General features: G+C 41.8%; 17 non-coding genes across 17 annotated transcripts; all 17 read right to left on the bottom strand.

Moving 5' to 3' along the window:
- Positions 1–1,727: 1,727 nt before the first annotated feature.
- On the bottom strand, positions 1,728–1,800 carry TRNAV-CAC (transfer RNA valine (anticodon CAC)). Its single transcript has one exon. It is a non-coding gene; the product is annotated as a tRNA-Val (tRNA).
- Positions 1,801–4,124: 2,324 nt separating this feature from the next.
- TRNAV-CAC (transfer RNA valine (anticodon CAC)) lies at positions 4,125–4,197 on the bottom strand. Its single transcript has one exon. It is a non-coding gene; the product is annotated as a tRNA-Val (tRNA).
- A 272-nt stretch (positions 4,198–4,469) lies between these two features.
- On the bottom strand, positions 4,470–4,541 carry TRNAP-UGG (transfer RNA proline (anticodon UGG)). The gene has a single exon. It is a non-coding gene; the product is annotated as a tRNA-Pro (tRNA).
- Positions 4,542–6,521: 1,980 nt separating this feature from the next.
- Positions 6,522–6,594, bottom strand: TRNAV-CAC (transfer RNA valine (anticodon CAC)). The gene has a single exon. It is a non-coding gene; the product is annotated as a tRNA-Val (tRNA).
- Positions 6,595–8,918: 2,324 nt separating this feature from the next.
- Positions 8,919–8,991, bottom strand: TRNAV-CAC (transfer RNA valine (anticodon CAC)). Its single transcript has one exon. It is a non-coding gene; the product is annotated as a tRNA-Val (tRNA).
- A 272-nt stretch (positions 8,992–9,263) lies between these two features.
- On the bottom strand, positions 9,264–9,335 carry TRNAP-UGG (transfer RNA proline (anticodon UGG)). The gene has a single exon. It is a non-coding gene; the product is annotated as a tRNA-Pro (tRNA).
- A 1,970-nt stretch (positions 9,336–11,305) lies between these two features.
- Positions 11,306–11,378, bottom strand: TRNAV-CAC (transfer RNA valine (anticodon CAC)). The gene has a single exon. It is a non-coding gene; the product is annotated as a tRNA-Val (tRNA).
- A 272-nt stretch (positions 11,379–11,650) lies between these two features.
- TRNAP-UGG (transfer RNA proline (anticodon UGG)) lies at positions 11,651–11,722 on the bottom strand. The gene has a single exon. It is a non-coding gene; the product is annotated as a tRNA-Pro (tRNA).
- A 1,980-nt stretch (positions 11,723–13,702) lies between these two features.
- TRNAV-CAC (transfer RNA valine (anticodon CAC)) lies at positions 13,703–13,775 on the bottom strand. Its single transcript has one exon. It is a non-coding gene; the product is annotated as a tRNA-Val (tRNA).
- Positions 13,776–16,099: 2,324 nt separating this feature from the next.
- TRNAV-CAC (transfer RNA valine (anticodon CAC)) lies at positions 16,100–16,172 on the bottom strand. The gene has a single exon. It is a non-coding gene; the product is annotated as a tRNA-Val (tRNA).
- A 272-nt stretch (positions 16,173–16,444) lies between these two features.
- TRNAP-UGG (transfer RNA proline (anticodon UGG)) lies at positions 16,445–16,516 on the bottom strand. Its single transcript has one exon. It is a non-coding gene; the product is annotated as a tRNA-Pro (tRNA).
- A 1,970-nt stretch (positions 16,517–18,486) lies between these two features.
- On the bottom strand, positions 18,487–18,559 carry TRNAV-CAC (transfer RNA valine (anticodon CAC)). Its single transcript has one exon. It is a non-coding gene; the product is annotated as a tRNA-Val (tRNA).
- A 272-nt stretch (positions 18,560–18,831) lies between these two features.
- On the bottom strand, positions 18,832–18,903 carry TRNAP-UGG (transfer RNA proline (anticodon UGG)). Its single transcript has one exon. It is a non-coding gene; the product is annotated as a tRNA-Pro (tRNA).
- A 1,980-nt stretch (positions 18,904–20,883) lies between these two features.
- Positions 20,884–20,956, bottom strand: TRNAV-CAC (transfer RNA valine (anticodon CAC)). Its single transcript has one exon. It is a non-coding gene; the product is annotated as a tRNA-Val (tRNA).
- Positions 20,957–23,280: 2,324 nt separating this feature from the next.
- On the bottom strand, positions 23,281–23,353 carry TRNAV-CAC (transfer RNA valine (anticodon CAC)). Its single transcript has one exon. It is a non-coding gene; the product is annotated as a tRNA-Val (tRNA).
- A 272-nt stretch (positions 23,354–23,625) lies between these two features.
- Positions 23,626–23,697, bottom strand: TRNAP-UGG (transfer RNA proline (anticodon UGG)). Its single transcript has one exon. It is a non-coding gene; the product is annotated as a tRNA-Pro (tRNA).
- A 1,970-nt stretch (positions 23,698–25,667) lies between these two features.
- Positions 25,668–25,740, bottom strand: TRNAV-CAC (transfer RNA valine (anticodon CAC)). Its single transcript has one exon. It is a non-coding gene; the product is annotated as a tRNA-Val (tRNA).
- Between the last annotated feature and the right edge of the window lie 431 nt (positions 25,741–26,171).

Below are 26,171 nucleotides of genomic sequence, written 5' to 3'. Positions count from 1 at the left end.
AGTTGTTCATAACAACATAAGAAACACATTGTGCATTTTCTCTTAAATACTCCTTCACTTTGTGCCAAAAGAAATACCAAGGTGAATACCTAGGCCACAGATTCAAGCTAAAGATCTTCCTGCTGAATGCAAGGCGCATTAAAAACTGCATATCGCTGGACTAAAGCATTCCTTGCATAGCCTCTAACATCATAACATAACTGAGCTGCTAGCAGCAAGCTAACCAATACCTTTCTGAAATGAGAATGACATGTGCTTATCTGCTCAATCAGTGCTCAATCAGGCTCGATCAGGCGAGATTTAGAAAAGGTGGAAAGGGTCCAAGTGGATGCCCCTTCCTTTTTAGGGTGGGTCCTGCTGACTATCATAGGATTGCTTGTAAAAGTGGCCAGGGTCAGAGGAAAAGCTGCCAACACTTCTTAGCGTTCTCTATAGATGCAGCCATTTTCTGTGACTGTAATTTCGGCCTTTTCCCAGAAGTCTCTATTCTGCCTATGCAAATTAACAAAAGCAGTGCTTATTCCTCACTTGCTCAAATGTCCTTCCTGTCCAGAAAGCTCTGATTAAGCATGCTTATTTTCTTTTTCTGGGATATTTTAAATTGTTTCGCTGTCCAGTCTGTGGCAGTAGAAAGCTGCTTATGATGCCAGGTTTTGATGAATCCCCAAGGTACAAGTACAGAGGAATATATCAGTCTCTAGGATATGGAACTTTTAGCTAACACATCACAATATGTGATGCTTGCCAAGAAAACACTACATTCTGGAGCGCTGATGATCAGAACATTCTGCTCCTGAAGGATAGAAAAGACAGCTTGATTGAAATAAAGTCTGTTTATATTGACGCTCTCTCTCTCCCTATATATACATACATGCATACACACACACACACAGGTATGTCATGCATTTCTTCAGATTTGTTTCAACCATTTACCATTTATTGGAGAATCCCTACTTTTCAAGTGACTGCAAATGAAGTCATCTCTGGCACTTTTTGTGCAAAGTAAGAGACACACATGACACCTTTTTATAAAAGTCATCGGTTTCTTTGTTACTGTGTACTTTCAAAGCATGGGGCTTTCACACGTCAGGTAAACCTGATTACCACTACACAACAAAAGCAGATGCAGCTTTCTTATCTATGTCGTGATAGAACAGTTGTGAATTGAGTAGAAGAAGGGCCCTGATGTGATACTTATTACATGCAGCCTGTAAGATAGTCAAACATGCAGGCTAGGAAGGAAGATGCAAATATCAATGTATTAGAAAAACACCTAAAGGCGAGTGATATGCTTTCATTCATGCATGGCTAGGAAAAATCGCCATACTGTTGCAAACATTCTTACACCACCAACTGGAAATAAATGATTCTGACATTAAACGTAAAGGTGACAATGCATTTGTATCATCACCCTGAGAAGGATCATCTTGGAATTGAGCCGAGGGCCTCTGCACTCAAAGCCAGAAACACTCCACTAAAATAAGATTCCTGTTGGTGCCAACAATTCTCCATGTTAATGCTTGTTCTAGGTGAGCAGTGAACCGATTGCAGGGCTCTTTTGAAAGCAAGGTCTGAGAACCAACAGATACATCCACACGCCGATTACTTTAGTGTTTTGAGAGAATTCCCTTTCTTGGAACGAGATTGCATGAAATAATCTTCAGGGCTTGGACAATTCCATGGCAAAACGGCACCTATCAACATTGTAGCCAACACAATATAACAACTGTTTCTGCCCGGTTTCGAACCGGGGACCTTTCGCGTGTGAGGCGAACGTGATAACCACTACACTACAGAAACAGATACCTACAGTTGATTTTTCTGTAATGAAACTGCTCCGAACTGGCTATTCCATGGGCCTCTGGCTTTAGATTTCTTTCATGCAACCTGCCCGACATCCCTAGCTGAACGCTCGTACATGCCATGCAAGACCAGATGTTTGGTATTAGCTCAGACTGGGCAGGGCTGAAGCATGAGACTCTAGCAAAGAATTATCCACTACTGCAAAGAAAAAATTGATGTTGGTTTTGAAACGCAAACTTCAAAACAACTTGAAAAGAGTACCAAGAAAAGGGCTCGTCCGGGATTTGAACCCGGGACCTCTCGCACCCAAAGCGAGAATCATACCCCTCGACCAACGAGCCCTCAAAATCCTCTTACCTCTCAAAAGCTAATACCGGCTCTAAGCCCGCAATGAAGATCATGCTGGTATCTTTATGATGCTTGGTCTGTGAATACGCATGAAAGTCAGTCTCAACTTACCCTTTCTCAAACGATAGCACTATCATTTACAAGTGTCTCCTTTTATTCCGTCCCAGCTTTGGACACGTCTTACAGGAAGTCAGCCCTTATTTATATATTTCTTCAGTGGCTGAAGCTTAATGAGAAAGAGTAACAAGTTGTTCATAACAACATAAGAAACACATTGTGCATTTTCTCTTAAATACTCCTTCACTTTGTGCCAAAAGAAATACCAAGGTGAATACCTAGGCCACAGATTCAAGCTAAAGATCTTCCTGCTGAATGCAAGGCGCAATAAAAACTGCATATCGCTGGACTAAAGCATTCCTTGCATAGCCTCTAACATCATAACATAACTGAGCTGCTAGCAGCAAGCTAACCAATACCTTTCTGAAATGAGAATGACATGTGCTTATCTGCTCAATCAGTGCTCAATCAGGCTCGATCAGGCGAGATTTAGAAAAGGTGGAAAGGGTCCAAGTGGATGCCCCTTCCTTTTTAGGGTGGGTCCTGCTGACTATCATAGGATTGCTTGTAAAAGTGGCCAGGGTCAGAGGAAAAGCTGCCAACACTTCTTAGCGTTCTCTATAGATGCAGCCATTTTCTGTGACTGTAATTTCGGCCTTTTCCCAGAAGTCTCTATTCTGCCTATGCAAATTAACAAAAGCAGTGCTTATTCCTCACTTGCTCAAATGTCCTTCCTGTCCAGAAAGCTCTGATTAAGCATGCTTATTTTCTTTTTCTGGGATATTTTAAATTGTTTCGCTGTCCAGTCTGTGGCAGTAGAAAGCTGCTTATGATGCCAGGTTTTGATGAATCCCCAAGGTACAAGTACAGAGGAATATATCAGTCTCTAGGATATGGAACTTTTAGCTAACACATCACAATATGTGATGCTTGCCAAGAAAACACTACATTCTGGAGCGCTGATGATCAGAACATTCTGCTCCTGAAGGATAGAAAAGACAGCTTGATTGAAATAAAGTCTGTTTATATTGACGCTCTCTCTCTCCCTATATATACATACATGCATACACACACACACACAGGTATGTCATGCATTTCTTCAGATTTGTTTCAACCATTTACCATTTATTGGAGAATCCCTACTTTTCAAGTGACTGCAAATGAAGTCATCTCTGGCACTTTTTGTGCAAAGTAAGAGACACACATGACACCTTTTTATAAAAGTCATCGGTTTCTTTGTTACTGTGTACTTTCAAAGCATGGGGCTTTCACACGTCAGGTAAACCTGATTACCACTACACAACAAAAGCAGATGCAGCTTTCTTATCTATGTCGTGATAGAACAGTTGTGAATTGAGTAGAAGAAGGGCCCTGATGTGATACTTATTACATGCAGCCTGTAAGATAGTCAAACATGCAGGCTAGGAAGGAAGATGCAAATATCAATGTATTAGAAAAACACCTAAAGGCGAGTGATATGCTTTCATTCATGCATGGCTAGGAAAAATCGCCATACTGTTGCAAACATTCTTACACCACCAACTGGAAATAAATGATTCTGACATTAAACGTAAAGGTGACAATGCATTTGTATCATCACCCTGAGAAGGATCATCTTGGAATTGAGCCGAGGGCCTCTGCACTCAAAGCCAGAAACACTCCACTAAAATAAGATTCCTGTTGGTGCCAACAATTCTCCATGTTAATGCTTGTTCTAGGTGAGCAGTGAACCGATTGCAGGGCTCTTTTGAAAGCAAGGTCTGAGAACCAACAGATACATCCACACGCCGATTACTTTAGTGTTTTGAGAGAATTCCCTTTCTTGGAACGAGATTGCATGAAATAATCTTCAGGGCTTGGACAATTCCATGGCAAAACGGCACCTATCAACATTGTAGCCAACACAATATAACAACTGTTTCTGCCCGGTTTCGAACCGGGGACCTTTCGCGTGTGAGGCGAACGTGATAACCACTACACTACAGAAACAGATACCTACAGTTGATTTTTCTGTAATGAAACTGCTCCGAACTGGCTATTCCATGGGCCTCTGGCTTTAGATTTCTTTCATGCAACCTGCCCGACATCCCTAGCTGAACGCTCGTACATGCCATGCAAGACCAGATGTTTGGTATTAGCTCAGACTGGGCAGGGCTGAAGCATGAGACTCTAGCAAAGAATTATCCACTACTGCAAAGAAAAAATTGATGTTGGTTTTGAAACGCAAACTTCAAAACAACTTGAAAAGAGTACCAAGAAAAGGGCTCGTCCGGGATTTGAACCCGGGACCTCTCGCACCCAAAGCGAGAATCATACCCCTAGACCAACGAGCCCTCAAAATCCTCTTACCTCTCAAAAGCTAATACCGGCTCTAAGCCCGCAATGAAGATCATGCTGGTATCTTTATGATGCTTGGTCTGTGAATACGCATGAAAGTCAGTCTCAACTTACCCTTTCTCAAACGATAGCACTATCATTTACAAGTGTCTCCTTTTATTCCGTCCCAGCTTTGGACACGTCTTACAGGAAGTCAGCCCTTATTTATATATTTCTTCAGTGGCTGAAGCTTAATGAGAAAGAGTAACAAGTTGTTCATAACAACATAAGAAACACATTGTGCATTTTCTCTTAAATACTCCTTCACTTTGTGCCAAAAGAAATACCAAGGTGAATACCTAGGCCACAGATTCAAGCTAAAGATCTTCCTGCTGAATGCAAGGCGCATTAAAAACTGCATATCGCTGGACTAAAGCATTCCTTGCATAGCCTCTAACATCATAACATAACTGAGCTGCTAGCAGCAAGCTAACCAATACCTTTCTGAAATGAGAATGACATGTGCTTATCTGCTCAATCAGTGCTCAATCAGGCTCGATCAGGCGAGATTTAGAAAAGGTGGAAAGGGTCCAAGTGGATGCCCCTTCCTTTTTAGGGTGGGTCCTGCTGACTATCATAGGATTGCTTGTAAAAGTGGCCAGGGTCAGAGGAAAAGCTGCCAACACTTCTTAGCGTTCTCTATAGATGCAGCCATTTTCTGTGACTGTAATTTCGGCCTTTTCCCAGAAGTCTCTATTCTGCCTATGCAAATTAACAAAAGCAGTGCTTATTCCTCACTTGCTCAAATGTCCTTCCTGTCCAGAAAGCTCTGATTAAGCATGCTTATTTTCTTTTTCTGGGATATTTTAAATTGTTTCGCTGTCCAGTCTGTGGCAGTAGAAAGCTGCTTATGATGCCAGGTTTTGATGAATCCCCAAGGTACAAGTACAGAGGAATATATCAGTCTCTAGGATATGGAACTTTTAGCTAACACATCACAATATGTGATGCTTGCCAAGAAAACACTACATTCTGGAGCGCTGATGATCAGAACATTCTGCTCCTGAAGGATAGAAAAGACAGCTTGATTGAAATAAAGTCTGTTTATATTGACGCTCTCTCTCTCCCTATATATACATACATGCATACACACACACACACAGGTATGTCATGCATTTCTTCAGATTTGTTTCAACCATTTACCATTTATTGGAGAATCCCTACTTTTCAAGTGACTGCAAATGAAGTCATCTCTGGCACTTTTTGTGCAAAGTAAGAGACACACATGACACCTTTTTATAAAAGTCATCGGTTTCTTTGTTACTGTGTACTTTCAAAGCATGGGGCTTTCACACGTCAGGTAAACCTGATTACCACTACACAACAAAAGCAGATGCAGCTTTCTTATCTATGTCGTGATAGAACAGTTGTGAATTGAGTAGAAGAAGGGCCCTGATGTGATACTTATTACATGCAGCCTGTAAGATAGTCAAACATGCAGGCTAGGAAGGAAGATGCAAATATCAATGTATTAGAAAAACACCTAAAGGCGAGTGATATGCTTTCATTCATGCATGGCTAGGAAAAATCGCCATACTGTTGCAAACATTCTTACACCACCAACTGGAAATAAATGATTCTGACATTAAACGTAAAGGTGACAATGCATTTGTATCATCACCCTGAGAAGGATCATCTTGGAATTGAGCCGAGGGCCTCTGCACTCAAAGCCAGAAACACTCCACTAAAATAAGATTCCTGTTGGTGCCAACAATTCTCCATGTTAATGCTTGTTCTAGGTGAGCAGTGAACCGATTGCAGGGCTCTTTTGAAAGCAAGGTCTGAGAACCAACAGATACATCCACACGCCGATTACTTTAGTGTTTTGAGAGAATTCCCTTTCTTGGAACGAGATTGCATGAAATAATCTTCAGGGCTTGGACAATTCCATGGCAAAACGGCACCTATCAACATTGTAGCCAACACAATATAACAACTGTTTCTGCCCGGTTTCGAACCGGGGACCTTTCGCGTGTGAGGCGAACGTGATAACCACTACACTACAGAAACAGACACCTACAGTTGATTTTTCTGTAATGAAACTGCTCCGAACTGGCTATTCCATGGGCCTCTGGCTTTAGATTTCTTTCATGCAACCTGCCCGACATCCCTAGCTGAACGCTCGTACATGCCATGCAAGACCAGATGTTTGGTATTAGCTCAGACTGGGCAGGGCTGAAGCATGAGACTCTAGCAAAGAATTATCCACTACTGCAAAGAAAAAATTGATGTTGGTTTTGAAACGCAAACTTCAAAACAACTTGAAAAGAGTACCAAGAAAAGGGCTCGTCCGGGATTTGAACCCGGGACCTCTCGCACCCAAAGCGAGAATCATACCCCTCGACCAACGAGCCCTCAAAATCCTCTTTCCTCTCAAAAGCTAATACCGGCTCTAAGCCCGCAATGAAGATCATGCTGGTATCTTTATGATGCTTGGTCTGTGAATACGCATGAAAGTCAGTCTCAACTTACCCTTTCTCAAACGATAGCACTATCATTTACAAGTGTCTCCTTTTATTCCGTCCCAGCTTTGGACACGTCTTACAGGAAGTCAGCCCTTATTTATATATTTCTTCAGTGGCTGAAGCTTAATGAGAAAGAGTAACAAGTTGTTCATAACAACATAAGAAACACATTGTGCATTTTCTCTTAAATACTCCTTCACTTTGTGCCAAAAGAAATACCAAGGTGAATACCTAGGCCACAGATTCAAGCTAAAGATCTTCCTGCTGAATGCAAGGCGCAATAAAAACTGCATATCGCTGGACTAAAGCATTCCTTGCATAGCCTCTAACATCATAACATAACTGAGCTGCTAGCAGCAAGCTAACCAATACCTTTCTGAAATGAGAATGACATGTGCTTATCTGCTCAATCAGTGCTCAATCAGGCTCAATCAGGCGAGATTTAGAAAAGGTGGAAAGGGTCCAAGTGGATGCCCCTTCCTTTTTAGGGTGGGTCCTGCTGACTATCATAGGATTGCTTGTAAAAGTGGCCAGGGTCAGAGGAAAAGCTGCCAACACTTCTTAGCGTTCTCTATAGATGCAGCCATTTTCTGTGACTGTAATTTCGGCCTTTTCCCAGAAGTCTCTATTCTGCCTATGCAAATTAACAAAAGCAGTGCTTATTCCTCACTTGCTCAAATGTCCTTCCTGTCCAGAAAGCTCTGATTAAGCATGCTTATTTTCTTTTTCTGGGATATTTTAAATTGTTTCGCTGTCCAGTCTGTGGCAGTAGAAAGCTGCTTATGATGCCAGGTTTTGATGAATCCCCAAGGTACAAGTACAGAGGAATATATCAGTCTCTAGGATATGGAACTTTTAGCTAACACATCACAATATGTGATGCTTGCCAAGAAAACACTACATTCTGGAGCGCTGATGATCAGAACATTCTGCTCCTGAAGGATAGAAAAGACAGCTTGATTGAAATAAAGTCTGTTTATATTGACGCTCTCTCTCTCCCTATATATACATACATGCATACACACACACACACAGGTATGTCATGCATTTCTTCAGATTTGTTTCAACCATTTACCATTTATTGGAGAATCCCTACTTTTCAAGTGACTGCAAATGAAGTCATCTCTGGCACTTTTTGTGCAAAGTAAGAGACACACATGACACCTTTTTATAAAAGTCATCGGTTTCTTTGTTACTGTGTACTTTCAAAGCATGGGGCTTTCACACGTCAGGTAAACCTGATTACCACTACACAACAAAAGCAGATGCAGCTTTCTTATCTATGTCGTGATAGAACAGTTGTGAATTGAGTAGAAGAAGGGCCCTGATGTGATACTTATTACATGCAGCCTGTAAGATAGTCAAACATGCAGGCTAGGAAGGAAGATGCAAATATCAATGTATTAGAAAAACACCTAAAGGCGAGTGATATGCTTTCATTCATGCATGGCTAGGAAAAATCGCCATACTGTTGCAAACATTCTTACACCACCAACTGGAAATAAATGATTCTGACATTAAACGTAAAGGTGACAATGCATTTGTATCATCACCCTGAGAAGGATCATCTTGGAATTGAGCCGAGGGCCTCTGCACTCAAAGCCAGAAACACTCCACTAAAATAAGATTCCTGTTGGTGCCAACAATTCTCCATGTTAATGCTTGTTCTAGGTGAGCAGTGAACCGATTGCAGGGCTCTTTTGAAAGCAAGGTCTGAGAACCAACAGATACATCCACACGCCGATTACTTTAGTGTTTTGAGAGAATTCCCTTTCTTGGAACGAGATTGCATGAAATAATCTTCAGGGCTTGGACAATTCCATGGCAAAACGGCACCTATCAACATTGTAGCCAACACAATATAACAACTGTTTCTGCCCGGTTTCGAACCGGGGACCTTTCGCGTGTGAGGCGAACGTGATAACCACTACACTACAGAAACAGATACCTACAGTTGATTTTTCTGTAATGAAACTGCTCCGAACTGGCTATTCCATGGGCCTCTGGCTTTAGATTTCTTTCATGCAACCTGCCCGACATCCCTAGCTGAACGCTCGTACATGCCATGCAAGACCAGATGTTTGGTATTAGCTCAGACTGGGCAGGGCTGAAGCATGAGACTCTAGCAAAGAATTATCCACTACTGCAAAGAAAAAATTGATGTTGGTTTTGAAACGCAAACTTCAAAACAACTTGAAAAGAGTACCAAGAAAAGGGCTCGTCCGGGATTTGAACCCGGGACCTCTCGCACCCAAAGCGAGAATCATACCCCTAGACCAACGAGCCCTCAAAATCCTCTTACCTCTCAAAAGCTAATACCGGCTCTAAGCCCGCAATGAAGATCATGCTGGTATCTTTATGATGCTTGGTCTGTGAATACGCATGAAAGTCAGTCTCAACTTACCCTTTCTCAAACGATAGCACTATCATTTACAAGTGTCTCCTTTTATTCCGTCCCAGCTTTGGACACGTCTTACAGGAAGTCAGCCCTTATTTATATATTTCTTCAGTGGCTGAAGCTTAATGAGAAAGAGTAACAAGTTGTTCATAACAACATAAGAAACACATTGTGCATTTTCTCTTAAATACTCCTTCACTTTGTGCCAAAAGAAATACCAAGGTGAATACCTAGGCCACAGATTCAAGCTAAAGATCTTCCTGCTGAATGCAAGGCGCATTAAAAACTGCATATCGCTGGACTAAAGCATTCCTTGCATAGCCTCTAACATCATAACATAACTGAGCTGCTAGCAGCAAGCTAACCAATACCTTTCTGAAATGAGAATGACATGTGCTTATCTGCTCAATCAGTGCTCAATCAGGCGAGATTTAGAAAAGGTGGAAAGGGTCCAAGTGGATGCCCCTTCCTTTTTAGGGTGGGTCCTGCTGACTATCATAGGATTGCTTGTAAAAGTGGCCAGGGTCAGAGGAAAAGCTGCCAACACTTCTTAGCGTTCTCTATAGATGCAGCCATTTTCTGTGACTGTAATTTCGGCCTTTTCCCAGAAGTCTCTATTCTGCCTATGCAAATTAACAAAAGCAGTGCTTATTCCTCACTTGCTCAAATGTCCTTCCTGTCCAGAAAGCTCTGATTAAGCATGCTTATTTTCTTTTTCTGGGATATTTTAAATTGTTTCGCTGTCCAGTCTGTGGCAGTAGAAAGCTGCTTATGATGCCAGGTTTTGATGAATCCCCAAGGTACAAGTACAGAGGAATATATCAGTCTCTAGGATATGGAACTTTTAGCTAACACATCACAATATGTGATGCTTGCCAAGAAAACACTACATTCTGGAGCGCTGATGATCAGAACATTCTGCTCCTGAAGGATAGAAAAGACAGCTTGATTGAAATAAAGTCTGTTTATATTGACGCTCTCTCTCTCCCTATATATACATACATGCATACACACACACACACAGGTATGTCATGCATTTCTTCAGATTTGTTTCAACCATTTACCATTTATTGGAGAATCCCTACTTTTCAAGTGACTGCAAATGAAGTCATCTCTGGCACTTTTTGTGCAAAGTAAGAGACACACATGACACCTTTTTATAAAAGTCATCGGTTTCTTTGTTACTGTGTACTTTCAAAGCATGGGGCTTTCACACGTCAGGTAAACCTGATTACCACTACACAACAAAAGCAGATGCAGCTTTCTTATCTATGTCGTGATAGAACAGTTGTGAATTGAGTAGAAGAAGGGCCCTGATGTGATACTTATTACATGCAGCCTGTAAGATAGTCAAACATGCAGGCTAGGAAGGAAGATGCAAATATCAATGTATTAGAAAAACACCTAAAGGCGAGTGATATGCTTTCATTCATGCATGGCTAGGAAAAATCGCCATACTGTTGCAAACATTCTTACACCACCAACTGGAAATAAATGATTCTGACATTAAACGTAAAGGTGACAATGCATTTGTATCATCACCCTGAGAAGGATCATCTTGGAATTGAGCCGAGGGCCTCTGCACTCAAAGCCAGAAACACTCCACTAAAATAAGATTCCTGTTGGTGCCAACAATTCTCCATGTTAATGCTTGTTCTAGGTGAGCAGTGAACCGATTGCAGGGCTCTTTTGAAAGCAAGGTCTGAGAACCAACAGATACATCCACACGCCGATTACTTTAGTGTTTTGAGAGAATTCCCTTTCTTGGAACGAGATTGCATGAAATAATCTTCAGGGCTTGGACAATTCCATGGCAAAACGGCACCTATCAACATTGTAGCCAACACAATATAACAACTGTTTCTGCCCGGTTTCGAACCGGGGACCTTTCGCGTGTGAGGCGAACGTGATAACCACTACACTACAGAAACAGATACCTACAGTTGATTTTTCTGTAATGAAACTGCTCCGAACTGGCTATTCCATGGGCCTCTGGCTTTAGATTTCTTTCATGCAACCTGCCCGACATCCCTAGCTGAACGCTCGTACATGCCATGCAAGACCAGATGTTTGGTATTAGCTCAGACTGGGCAGGGCTGAAGCATGAGACTCTAGCAAAGAATTATCCACTACTGCAAAGAAAAAATTGATGTTGGTTTTGAAACGCAAACTTCAAAACAACTTGAAAAGAGTACCAAGAAAAGGGCTCGTCCGGGATTTGAACCCGGGACCTCTCGCACCCAAAGCGAGAATCATACCCCTAGACCAACGAGCCCTCAAAATCCTCTTACCTCTCAAAAGCTAATACCGGCTCTAAGCCCGCAATGAAGATCATGCTGGTATCTTTATGATGCTTGGTCTGTGAATACGCATGAAAGTCAGTCTCAACTTACCCTTTCTCAAACGATAGCACTATCATTTACAAGTGTCTCCTTTTATTCCGTCCCAGCTTTGGACACGTCTTACAGGAAGTCAGCCCTTATTTATATATTTCTTCAGTGGCTGAAGCTTAATGAGAAAGAGTAACAAGTTGTTCATAACAACATAAGAAACACATTGTGCATTTTCTCTTAAATACTCCTTCACTTTGTGCCAAAAGAAATACCAAGGTGAATACCTAGGCCACAGATTCAAGCTAAAGATCTTCCTGCTGAATGCAAGGCGCATTAAAAACTGCATATCGCTGGACTAAAGCATTCCTTGCATAGCCTCTAACATCATAACATAACTGAGCTGCTAGCAGCAAGCTAACCAATACCTTTCTGAAATGAGAATGACATGTGCTTATCTGCTCAATCAGTGCTCAATCAGGCTCGATCAGGCGAGATTTAGAAAAGGTGGAAAGGGTCCAAGTGGATGCCCCTTCCTTTTTAGGGTGGGTCCTGCTGACTATCATAGGATTGCTTGTAAAAGTGGCCAGGGTCAGAGGAAAAGCTGCCAACACTTCTTAGCGTTCTCTATAGATGCAGCCATTTTCTGTGACTGTAATTTCGGCCTTTTCCCAGAAGTCTCTATTCTGCCTATGCAAATTAACAAAAGCAGTGCTTATTCCTCACTTGCTCAAATGTCCTTCCTGTCCAGAAAGCTCTGATTAAGCATGCTTATTTTCTTTTTCTGGGATATTTTAAATTGTTTCGCTGTCCAGTCTGTGGCAGTAGAAAGCTGCTTATGATGCCAGGTTTTGATGAATCCCCAAGGTACAAGTACAGAGGAATATATCAGTCTCTAGGATATGGAACTTTTAGCTAACACATCACAATATGTGATGCTTGCCAAGAAAACACTACATTCTGGAGCGCTGATGATCAGAACATTCTGCTCCTGAAGGATAGAAAAGACAGCTTGATTGAAATAAAGTCTGTTTATATTGACGCTCTCTCTCTCCCTATATATACATACATGCATACACACACACACACAGGTATGTCATGCATTTCTTCAGATTTGTTTCAACCATTTACCATTTATTGGAGAATCCCTACTTTTCAAGTGACTGCAAATGAAGTCATCTCTGGCACTTTTTGTGCAAAGTAAGAGACACACATGACACCTTTTTATAAAAGTCATCGGTTTCTTTGTTACTGTGTACTTTCAAAGCATGGGGCTTTCACACGTCAGGTAAACCTGATTACCACTACACAACAAAAGCAGATGCAGCTTTCTTATCTATGTCGTGATAGAACAGTTGTGAATTGAGTAGAAGAAGGGCCCTGATGTGATACTTATTACATGCAGCCTGTAAGATAGTCAAACATGCAGGCTAGGAAGGAAGATGCAAATATCAATGTATTAGAAAAACACCTAAAGGCGAGTGATATGCTTTCATTCATGCATGGCTAGGAAAAATCGCCATACTGTTGCAAACATTCTTACACCACCAACTGGAAATAAATGATTCTGACATTAAACGTAAAGGTGACAATGCATTTGTATCATCACCCTGAGAAGGATCATCTTGGAATTGAGCCGAGGGCCTCTGCACTCAAAGCCAGAAACACTCCACTAAAATAAGATTCCTGTTGGTGCCAACAATTCTCCATGTTAATGCTTGTTCTAGGTGAGCAGTGAACCGATTGCAGGGCTCTTTTGAAAGCAAGGTCTGAGAACCAACAGATACATCCACACGCCGATTACTTTAGTGTTTTGAGAGAATTCCCTTTCTTGGAACGAGATTGCATGAAATAATCTTCAGGGCTTGGACAATTCCATGGCAAAACGGCACCTATCAACATTGTAGCCAACACAATATAACAACTGTTTCTGCCCGGTTTCGAACCGGGGACCTTTCGCGTGTGAGGCGAACGTGATAACCACTACACTACAGAAACAGATACCTACAGTTGATTTTTCTGTAATGAAACTGCTCCGAACTGGCTATTCCATGGGCCTCTGGCTTTAGATTTCTTTCATGCAACCTGCCCGACATCCCTAGCTGAACGCTCGTACATGCCATGCAAGACCAGATGTTTGGTATTAGCTCAGACTGGGCAGGGCTGAAGCATGAGACTCTAGCAAAGAATTATCCACTACTGCAAAGAAAAAATTGATGTTGGTTTTGAAACGCAAACTTCAAAACAACTTGAAAAGAGTACCAAGAAAAGGGCTCGTCCGGGATTTGAACCCGGGACCTCTCGCACCCAAAGCGAGAATCATACCCCTCGACCAACGAGCCCTCAAAATCCTCTTTCCTCTCAAAAGCTAATACCGGCTCTAAGCCCGCAATGAAGATCATGCTGGTATCTTTATGATGCTTGGTCTGTGAATACGCATGAAAGTCAGTCTCAACTTACCCTTTCTCAAACGATAGCACTATCATTTACAAGTGTCTCCTTTTATTCCGTCCCAGCTTTGGACACGTCTTACAGGAAGTCAGCCCTTATTTATATATTTCTTCAGTGGCTGAAGCTTAATGAGAAAGAGTAACAAGTTGTTCATAACAACATAAGAAACACATTGTGCATTTTCTCTTAAATACTCCTTCACTTTGTGCCAAAAGAAATACCAAGGTGAATACCTAGGCCACAGATTCAAGCTAAAGATCTTCCTGCTGAATGCAAGGCGCAATAAAAACTGCATATCGCTGGACTAAAGCATTCCTTGCATAGCCTCTAACATCATAACATAACTGAGCTGCTAGCAGCAAGCTAACCAATACCTTTCTGAAATGAGAATGACATGTGCTTATCTGCTCAATCAGTGCTCAATCAGGCTCAATCAGGCGAGATTTAGAAAAGGTGGAAAGGGTCCAAGTGGATGCCCCTTCCTTTTTAGGGTGGGTCCTGCTGACTATCATAGGATTGCTTGTAAAAGTGGCCAGGGTCAGAGGAAAAGCTGCCAACACTTCTTAGCGTTCTCTATAGATGCAGCCATTTTCTGTGACTGTAATTTCGGCCTTTTCCCAGAAGTCTCTATTCTGCCTATGCAAATTAACAAAAGCAGTGCTTATTCCTCACTTGCTCAAATGTCCTTCCTGTCCAGAAAGCTCTGATTAAGCATGCTTATTTTCTTTTTCTGGGATATTTTAAATTGTTTCGCTGTCCAGTCTGTGGCAGTAGAAAGCTGCTTATGATGCCAGGTTTTGATGAATCCCCAAGGTACAAGTACAGAGGAATATATCAGTCTCTAGGATATGGAACTTTTAGCTAACACATCACAATATGTGATGCTTGCCAAGAAAACACTACATTCTGGAGCGCTGATGATCAGAACATTCTGCTCCTGAAGGATAGAAAAGACAGCTTGATTGAAATAAAGTCTGTTTATATTGACGCTCTCTCTCTCCCTATATATACATACATGCATACACACACACACACAGGTATGTCATGCATTTCTTCAGATTTGTTTCAACCATTTACCATTTATTGGAGAATCCCTACTTTTCAAGTGACTGCAAATGAAGTCATCTCTGGCACTTTTTGTGCAAAGTAAGAGACACACATGACACCTTTTTATAAAAGTCATCGGTTTCTTTGTTACTGTGTACTTTCAAAGCATGGGGCTTTCACACGTCAGGTAAACCTGATTACCACTACACAACAAAAGCAGATGCAGCTTTCTTATCTATGTCGTGATAGAACAGTTGTGAATTGAGTAGAAGAAGGGCCCTGATGTGATACTTATTACATGCAGCCTGTAAGATAGTCAAACATGCAGGCTAGGAAGGAAGATGCAAATATCAATGTATTAGAAAAACACCTAAAGGCGAGTGATATGCTTTCATTCATGCATGGCTAGGAAAAATCGCCATACTGTTGCAAACATTCTTACACCACCAACTGGAAATAAATGATTCTGACATTAAACGTAAAGGTGACAATGCATTTGTATCATCACCCTGAGAAGGATCATCTTGGAATTGAGCCGAGGGCCTCTGCACTCAAAGCCAGAAACACTCCACTAAAATAAGATTCCTGTTGGTGCCAACAATTCTCCATGTTAATGCTTGTTCTAGGTGAGCAGTGAACCGATTGCAGGGCTCTTTTGAAAGCAAGGTCTGAGAACCAACAGATACATCCACACGCCGATTACTTTAGTGTTTTGAGAGAATTCCCTTTCTTGGAACGAGATTGCATGAAATAATCTTCAGGGCTTGGACAATTCCATGGCAAAACGGCACCTATCAACATTGTAGCCAACACAATATAACAACTGTTTCTGCCCGGTTTCGAACCGGGGACCTTTCGCGTGTGAGGCGAACGTGATAACCACTACACTACAGAAACAGATACCTACAGTTGATTTTTCTGTAATGAAACTGCTCCGAACTGGCTATTCCATGGGCCTCTGGCTTTAGATTTCTTTCATGCAACCTGCCCGACATCCCTAGCTGAACGCTCGTACATGCCATGCAAGACCAGATGTTTGGTATTAGCTCAGACTGGGCAGGGCTGAAGCATGAGACTCTAGCAAAGAATTATCCACTACTGCAAAGAAAAAATTGATGTTGGTTTTGAAACGCAAACTTCAAAACAACTTGAAAAGAGTACCAAGAAAAGGGCTCGTCCGGGATTTGAACCCGGGACCTCTCGCACCCAAAGCGAGAATCATACCCCTAGACCAACGAGCCCTCAAAATCCTCTTACCTCTCAAAAGCTAATACCGGCTCTAAGCCCGCAATGAAGATCATGCTGGTATCTTTATGATGCTTGGTCTGTGAATACGCATGAAAGTCAGTCTCAACTTACCCTTTCTCAAACGATAGCACTATCATTTACAAGTGTCTCCTTTTATTCCGTCCCAGCTTTGGACACGTCTTACAGGAAGTCAGCCCTTATTTATATATTTCTTCAGTGGCTGAAGCTTAATGAGAAAGAGTAACAAGTTGTTCATAACAACATAAGAAACACATTGTGCATTTTCTCTTAAATACTCCTTCACTTTGTGCCAAAAGAAATACCAAGGTGAATACCTAGGCCACAGATTCAAGCTAAAGATCTTCCTGCTGAATGCAAGGCGCATTAAAAACTGCATATCGCTGGACTAAAGCATTCCTTGCATAGCCTCTAACATCATAACATAACTGAGCTGCTAGCAGCAAGCTAACCAATACCTTTCTGAAATGAGAATGACATGTGCTTATCTGCTCAATCAGTGCTCAATCAGGCGAGATTTAGAAAAGGTGGAAAGGGTCCAAGTGGATGCCCCTTCCTTTTTAGGGTGGGTCCTGCTGACTATCATAGGATTGCTTGTAAAAGTGGCCAGGGTCAGAGGAAAAGCTGCCAACACTTCTTAGCGTTCTCTATAGATGCAGCCATTTTCTGTGACTGTAATTTCGGCCTTTTCCCAGAAGTCTCTATTCTGCCTATGCAAATTAACAAAAGCAGTGCTTATTCCTCACTTGCTCAAATGTCCTTCCTGTCCAGAAAGCTCTGATTAAGCATGCTTATTTTCTTTTTCTGGGATATTTTAAATTGTTTCGCTGTCCAGTCTGTGGCAGTAGAAAGCTGCTTATGATGCCAGGTTTTGATGAATCCCCAAGGTACAAGTACAGAGGAATATATCAGTCTCTAGGATATGGAACTTTTAGCTAACACATCACAATATGTGATGCTTGCCAAGAAAACACTACATTCTGGAGCGCTGATGATCAGAACATTCTGCTCCTGAAGGATAGAAAAGACAGCTTGATTGAAATAAAGTCTGTTTATATTGACGCTCTCTCTCTCCCTATATATACATACATGCATACACACACACACACAGGTATGTCATGCATTTCTTCAGATTTGTTTCAACCATTTACCATTTATTGGAGAATCCCTACTTTTCAAGTGACTGCAAATGAAGTCATCTCTGGCACTTTTTGTGCAAAGTAAGAGACACACATGACACCTTTTTATAAAAGTCATCGGTTTCTTTGTTACTGTGTACTTTCAAAGCATGGGGCTTTCACACGTCAGGTAAACCTGATTACCACTACACAACAAAAGCAGATGCAGCTTTCTTATCTATGTCGTGATAGAACAGTTGTGAATTGAGTAGAAGAAGGGCCCTGATGTGATACTTATTACATGCAGCCTGTAAGATAGTCAAACATGCAGGCTAGGAAGGAAGATGCAAATATCAATGTATTAGAAAAACACCTAAAGGCGAGTGATATGCTTTCATTCATGCATGGCTAGGAAAAATCGCCATACTGTTGCAAACATTCTTACACCACCAACTAGAAATAAATGATTCTGACATTAAACGTAAAGGTGACAATGCATTTGTATCATCACCCTGAGAAGGATCATCTTGGAATTGAGCCGAGGGCCTCTGCACTCAAAGCCAGAAACACTCCACTAAAATAAGATTCCTGTTGGTGCCAACAATTCTCCATGTTAATGCTTGTTCTAGGTGAGCAGTGAACCGATTGCAGGGCTCTTTTGAAAGCAAGGTCTGAGAACCAACAGATACATCCACACGCCGATTACTTTAGTGTTTTGAGAGAATTCCCTTTCTTGGAACGAGATTGCATGAAATAATCTTCAGGGCTTGGACAATTCCATGGCAAAACGGCACCTATCAACATTGTAGCCAACACAATATAACAACTGTTTCTGCCCGGTTTCGAACCGGGGACCTTTCGCGTGTGAGGCGAACGTGATAACCACTACACTACAGAAACAGATACCTACAGTTGATTTTTCTGTAATGAAACTGCTCCGAACTGGCTATTCCATGGGCCTCTGGCTTTAGATTTCTTTCATGCAACCTGCCCGACATCCCTAGCTGAACGCTCGTACATGCCATGCAAGACCAGATGTTTGGTATTAGCTCAGACTGGGCAGGGCTGAAGCATGAGACTCTAGCAAAGAATTATCCACTACTGCAAAGAAAAAATTGATGTTGGTTTTGAAACGCAAACTTCAAAACAACTTGAAAAGAGTACCAAGAAAAGGGCTCGTCCGGGATTTGAACCCGGGACCTCTCGCACCCAAAGCGAGAATCATACCCCTAGACCAACGAGCCCTCAAAATCCTCTTACCTCTCAAAAGCTAATACCGGCTCTAAGCCCGCAATGAAGATCATGCTGGTATCTTTATGATGCTTGGTCTGTGAATACGCATGAAAGTCAGTCTCAACTTACCCTTTCTCAAACGATAGCACTATCATTTACAAGTGTCTCCTTTTATTCCGTCCCAGCTTTGGACACGTCTTACAGGAAGTCAGCCCTTATTTATATATTTCTTCAGTGGCTGAAGCTTAATGAGAAAGAGTAACAAGTTGTTCATAACAACATAAGAAACACATTGTGCATTTTCTCTTAAATACTCCTTCACTTTGTGCCAAAAGAAATACCAAGGTGAATACCTAGGCCACAGATTCAAGCTAAAGATCTTCCTGCTGAATGCAAGGCGCATTAAAAACTGCATATCGCTGGACTAAAGCATTCCTTGCATAGCCTCTAACATCATAACATAACTGAGCTGCTAGCAGCAAGCTAACCAATACCTTTCTGAAATGAGAATGACATGTGCTTATCTGCTCAATCAGTGCTCAATCAGGCTCGATCAGGCGAGATTTAGAAAAGGTGGAAAGGGTCCAAGTGGATGCCCCTTCCTTTTTAGGGTGGGTCCTGCTGACTATCATAGGATTGCTTGTAAAAGTGGCCAGGGTCAGAGGAAAAGCTGCCAACACTTCTTAGCGTTCTCTATAGATGCAGCCATTTTCTGTGACTGTAATTTCGGCCTTTTCCCAGAAGTCTCTATTCTGCCTATGCAAATTAACAAAAGCAGTGCTTATTCCTCACTTGCTCAAATGTCCTTCCTGTCCAGAAAGCTCTGATTAAGCATGCTTATTTTCTTTTTCTGGGATATTTTAAATTGTTTCGCTGTCCAGTCTGTGGCAGTAGAAAGCTGCTTATGATGCCAGGTTTTGATGAATCCCCAAGGTACAAGTACAGAGGAATATATCAGTCTCTAGGATATGGAACTTTTAGCTAACACATCACAATATGTGATGCTTGCCAAGAAAACACTACATTCTGGAGCGCTGATGATCAGAACATTCTGCTCCTGAAGGATAGAAAAGACAGCTTGATTGAAATAAAGTCTGTTTATATTGACGCTCTCTCTCTCCCTATATATACATACATGCATACACACACACACACAGGTATGTCATGCATTTCTTCAGATTTGTTTCAACCATTTACCATTTATTGGAGAATCCCTACTTTTCAAGTGACTGCAAATGAAGTCATCTCTGGCACTTTTTGTGCAAAGTAAGAGACACACATGACACCTTTTTATAAAAGTCATCGGTTTCTTTGTTACTGTGTACTTTCAAAGCATGGGGCTTTCACACGTCAGGTAAACCTGATTACCACTACACAACAAAAGCAGATGCAGCTTTCTTATCTATGTCGTGATAGAACAGTTGTGAATTGAGTAGAAGAAGGGCCCTGATGTGATACTTATTACATGCAGCCTGTAAGATAGTCAAACATGCAGGCTAGGAAGGAAGATGCAAATATCAATGTATTAGAAAAACACCTAAAGGCGAGTGATATGCTTTCATTCATGCATGGCTAGGAAAAATCGCCATACTGTTGCAAACATTCTTACACCACCAACTGGAAATAAATGATTCTGACATTAAACGTAAAGGTGACAATGCATTTGTATCATCACCCTGAGAAGGATCATCTTGGAATTGAGCCGAGGGCCTCTGCACTCAAAGCCAGAAACACTCCACTAAAATAAGATTCCTGTTGGTGCCAACAATTCTCCATGTTAATGCTTGTTCTAGGTGAGCAGTGAACCGATTGCAGGGCTCTTTTGAAAGCAAGGTCTGAGAACCAACAGATACATCCACACGCCGATTACTTTAGTGTTTTGAGAGAATTCCCTTTCTTGGAACGAGATTGCATGAAATAATCTTCAGGGCTTGGACAATTCCATGGCAAAACGGCACCTATCAACATTGTAGCCAACACAATATAACAACTGTTTCTGCCCGGTTTCGAACCGGGGACCTTTCGCGTGTGAGGCGAACGTGATAACCACTACACTACAGAAACAGATACCTACAGTTGATTTTTCTGTAATGAAACTGCTCCGAACTGGCTATTCCATGGGCCTCTGGCTTTAGATTTCTTTCATGCAACCTGCCCGACATCCCTAGCTGAACGCTCGTACATGCCATGCAAGACCAGATGTTTGGTATTAGCTCAGACTGGGCAGGGCTGAAGCATGAGACTCTAGCAAAGAATTATCCACTACTGCAAAGAAAAAATTGATGTTGGTTTTGAAACGCAAACTTCAAAACAACTTGAAAAGAGTACCAAGAAAAGGGCTCGTCCGGGATTTGAACCCGGGACCTCTCGCACCCAAAGCGAGAATCATACCCCTCGACCAACGAGCCCTCAAAATCCTCTTTCCTCTCAAAAGCTAATACCGGCTCTAAGCCCGCAATGAAGATCATGCTGGTATCTTTATGATGCTTGGTCTGTGAATACGCATGAAAGTCAGTCTCAACTTACCCTTTCTCAAACGATAGCACTATCATTTACAAGTGTCTCCTTTTATTCCGTCCCAGCTTTGGACACGTCTTACAGGAAGTCAGCCCTTATTTATATATTTCTTCAGTGGCTGAAGCTTAATGAGAAAGAGTAACAAGTTGTTCATAACAACATAAGAAACACATTGTGCATTTTCTCTTAAATACTCCTTCACTTTGTGCCAAAAGAAATACCAAGGTGAATACCTAGGCCACAGATTCAAGCTAAAGATCTTCCTGCTGAATGCAAGGCGCAATAAAAACTGCATATCGCTGGACTAAAGCATTCCTTGCATAGCCTCTAACATCATAACATAACTGAGCTGCTAGCAGCAAGCTAACCAATACCTTTCTGAAATGAGAATGACATGTGCTTATCTGCTCAATCAGTGCTCAATCAGGCTCAATCAGGCGAGATTTAGAAAAGGTGGAAAGGGTCCAAGTGGATGCCCCTTCCTTTTTAGGGTGGGTCCTGCTGACTATCATAGGATTGCTTGTAAAAGTGGCCAGGGTCAGAGGAAAAGCTGCCAACACTTCTTAGCGTTCTCTATAGATGCAGCCATTTTCTGTGACTGTAATTTCGGCCTTTTCCCAGAAGTCTCTATTCTGCCTATGCAAATTAACAAAAGCAGTGCTTATTCCTCACTTGCTCAAATGTCCTTCCTGTCCAGAAAGCTCTGATTAAGCATGCTTATTTTCTTTTTCTGGGATATTTTAAATTGTTTCGCTGTCCAGTCTGTGGCAGTAGAAAGCTGCTTATGATGCCAGGTTTTGATGAATCCCCAAGGTACAAGTACAGAGGAATATATCAGTCTCTAGGATATGGAACTTTTAGCTAACACATCACAATATGTGATGCTTGCCAAGAAAACACTACATTCTGGAGCGCTGATGATCAGAACATTCTGCTCCTGAAGGATAGAAAAGACAGCTTGATTGAAATAAAGTCTGTTTATATTGACGCTCTCTCTCTCCCTATATATACATACATGCATACACACACACACACAGGTATGTCATGCATTTCTTCAGATTTGTTTCAACCATTTACCATTTATTGGAGAATCCCTACTTTTCAAGTGACTGCAAATGAAGTCATCTCTGGCACTTTTTGTGCAAAGTAAGAGACACACATGACACCTTTTTATAAAAGTCATCGGTTTCTTTGTTACTGTGTACTTTCAAAGCATGGGGCTTTCACACGTCAGGTAAACCTGATTACCACTACACAACAAAAGCAGATGCAGCTTTCTTATCTATGTCGTGATAGAACAGTTGTGAATTGAGTAGAAGAAGGGCCCTGATGTGATACTTATTACATGCAGCCTGTAAGATAGTCAAACATGCAGGCTAGGAAGGAAGATGCAAATATCAATGTATTAGAAAAACACCTAAAGGCGAGTGATATGCTTTCATTCATGCATGGCTAGGAAAAATCGCCATACTGTTGCAAACATTCTTACACCACCAACTGGAAATAAATGATTCTGACATTAAACGTAAAGGTGACAATGCATTTGTATCATCACCCTGAGAAGGATCATCTTGGAATTGAGCCGAGGGCCTCTGCACTCAAAGCCAGAAACACTCCACTAAAATAAGATTCCTGTTGGTGCCAACAATTCTCCATGTTAATGCTTGTTCTAGGTGAGCAGTGAACCGATTGCAGGGCTCTTTTGAAAGCAAGGTCTGAGAACCAACAGATACATCCACACGCCGATTACTTTAGTGTTTTGAGAGAATTCCCTTTCTTGGAACGAGATTGCATGAAATAATCTTCAGGGCTTGGACAATTCCATGGCAAAACGGCACCTATCAACATTGTAGCCAACACAATATAACAACTGTTTCTGCCCGGTTTCGAACCGGGGACCTTTCGCGTGTGAGGCGAACGTGATAACCACTACACTACAGAAACAGATACCTACAGTTGATTTTTCTGTAATGAAACTGCTCCGAACTGGCTATTCCATGGGCCTCTGGCTTTAGATTTCTTTCATGCAACCTGCCCGACATCCCTAGCTGAACGCTCGTACATGCCATGCAAGACCAGATGTTTGGTATTAGCTCAGACTGGGCAGGGCTGAAGCATGAGACTCTAGCAAAGAATTATCCACTACTGCAAAGAAAAAATTGATGTTGGTTTTGAAACGCAAACTTCAAAACAACTTGAAAAGAGTACCAAGAAAAGGGCTCGTCCGGGATTTGAACCCGGGACCTCTCGCACCCAAAGCGAGAATCATACCCCTAGACCAACGAGCCCTCAAAATCCTCTTACCTCTCAAAAGCTAATACCGGCTCTAAGCCCGCAATGAAGATCATGCTGGTATCTTTATGATGCTTGGTCTGTGAATACGCATGAAAGTCAGTCTCAACTTACCCTTTCTCAAACGATAGCACTATCATTTACAAGTGTCTCCTTTTATTCCGTCCCAGCTTTGGACACGTCTTACAGGAAGTCAGCCCTTATTTATATATTTCTTCAGTGGCTGAAGCTTAATGAGAAAGAGTAACAAGTTGTTCATAACAACATAAGAAACACATTGTGCATTTTCTCTTAAATACTCCTTCACTTTGTGCCAAAAGAAATACCAAGGTGAATACCTAGGCCACAGATTCAAGCTAAAGATCTTCCTGCTGAATGCAAGGCGCATTAAAAACTGCATATCGCTGGACTAAAGCATTCCTTGCATAGCCTCTAACATCATAACATAACTGAGCTGCTAGCAGCAAGCTAACCAATACCTTTCTGAAATGAGAATGACATGTGCTTATCTGCTCAATCAGTGCTCAATCAGGCGAGATTTAGAAAAGGTGGAAAGGGTCCAAGTGGATGCCCCTTCCTTTTTAGGGTGGGTCCTGCTGACTATCATAGGATTGCTTGTAAAAGTGGCCAGGGTCAGAGGAAAAGCTGCCAACACTTCTTAGCGTTCTCTATAGATGCAGCCATTTTCTGTGACTGTAATTTCGGCCTTTTCCCAGAAGTCTCTATTCTGCCTATGCAAATTAACAAAAGCAGTGCTTATTCCTCACTTGCTCAAATGTCCTTCCTGTCCAGAAAGCTCTGATTAAGCATGCTTATTTTCTTTTTCTGGGATATTTTAAATTGTTTCGCTGTCCAGTCTGTGGCAGTAGAAAGCTGCTTATGATGCCAGGTTTTGATGAATCCCCAAGGTACAAGTACAGAGGAATATATCAGTCTCTAGGATATGGAACTTTTAGCTAACACATCACAATATGTGATGCTTGCCAAGAAAACACTACATTCTGGAGCGCTGATGATCAGAACATTCTGCTCCTGAAGGATAGAAAAGACAGCTTGATTGAAATAAAGTCTGTTTATATTGACGCTCTCTCTCTCCCTATATATACATACATGCATACACACACACACACAGGTATGTCATGCATTTCTTCAGATTTGTTTCAACCATTTACCATTTATTGGAGAATCCCTACTTTTCAAGTGACTGCAAATGAAGTCATCTCTGGCACTTTTTGTGCAAAGTAAGAGACACACATGACACCTTTTTATAAAAGTCATCGGTTTCTTTGTTACTGTGTACTTTCAAAGCATGGGGCTTTCACACGTCAGGTAAACCTGATTACCACTACACAACAAAAGCAGATGCAGCTTTCTTATCTATGTCGTGATAGAACAGTTGTGAATTGAGTAGAAGAAGGGCCCTGATGTGATACTTATTACATGCAGCCTGTAAGATAGTCAAACATGCAGGCTAGGAAGGAAGATGCAAATATCAATGTATTAGAAAAACACCTAAAGGCGAGTGATATGCTTTCATTCATGCATGGCTAGGAAAAATCGCCATACTGTTGCAAACATTCTTACACCACCAACTGGAAATAAATGATTCTGACATTAAACGTAAAGGTGACAATGCATTTGTATCATCACCCTGAGAAGGATCATCTTGGAATTGAGCCGAGGGCCTCTGCACTCAAAGCCAGAAACACTCCACTAAAATAAGATTCCTGTTGGTGCCAACAATTCTCCATGTTAATGCTTGTTCTAGGTGAGCAGTGAACCGATTGCAGGGCTCTTTTGAAAGCAAGGTCTGAGAACCAACAGATACATCCACACGCCGATTACTTTAGTGTTTTGAGAGAATTCCCTTTCTTGGAACGAGATTGCATGAAATAATCTTCAGGGCTTGGACAATTCCATGGCAAAACGGCACCTATCAACATTGTAGCCAACACAATATAACAACTGTTTCTGCCCGGTTTCGAACCGGGGACCTTTCGCGTGTGAGGCGAACGTGATAACCACTACACTACAGAAACAGATACCTACAGTTGATTTTTCTGTAATGAAACTGCTCCGAACTGGCTATTCCATGGGCCTCTGGCTTTAGATTTCTTTCATGCAACCTGCCCGACATCCCTAGCTGAACGCTCGTACATGCCATGCAAGACCAGATGTTTGGTATTAGCTCAGACTGGGCAGGGCTGAAGCATGAGACTCTAGCAAAGAATTATCCACTACTGCAAAGAAAAAATTGATGTTGGTTTTGAAACGCAAACTTCAAAACAACTTGAAAAGAGTACCAAGAAAAGGGCTCGTCCGGGATTTGAACCCGGGACCTCTCGCACCCAAAGCGAGAATCATACCCCTCGACCAACGAGCCCTCAAAATCCTCTTTCCTCTCAAAAGCTAATACCGGCTCTAAGCCCGCAATGAAGATCATGCTGGTATCTTTATGATGCTTGGTCTG

Source organism: Triturus cristatus, chromosome 8, assembly GCF_964204655.1.
Source record: "Triturus cristatus chromosome 8, aTriCri1.1, whole genome shotgun sequence".
NCBI lineage: Eukaryota > Metazoa > Chordata > Amphibia > Caudata > Salamandridae > Triturus > Triturus cristatus.
Note: the sequence above shows the minus strand (reverse complement) of the source record. Positions and strands in the feature narration are given on the sequence as shown.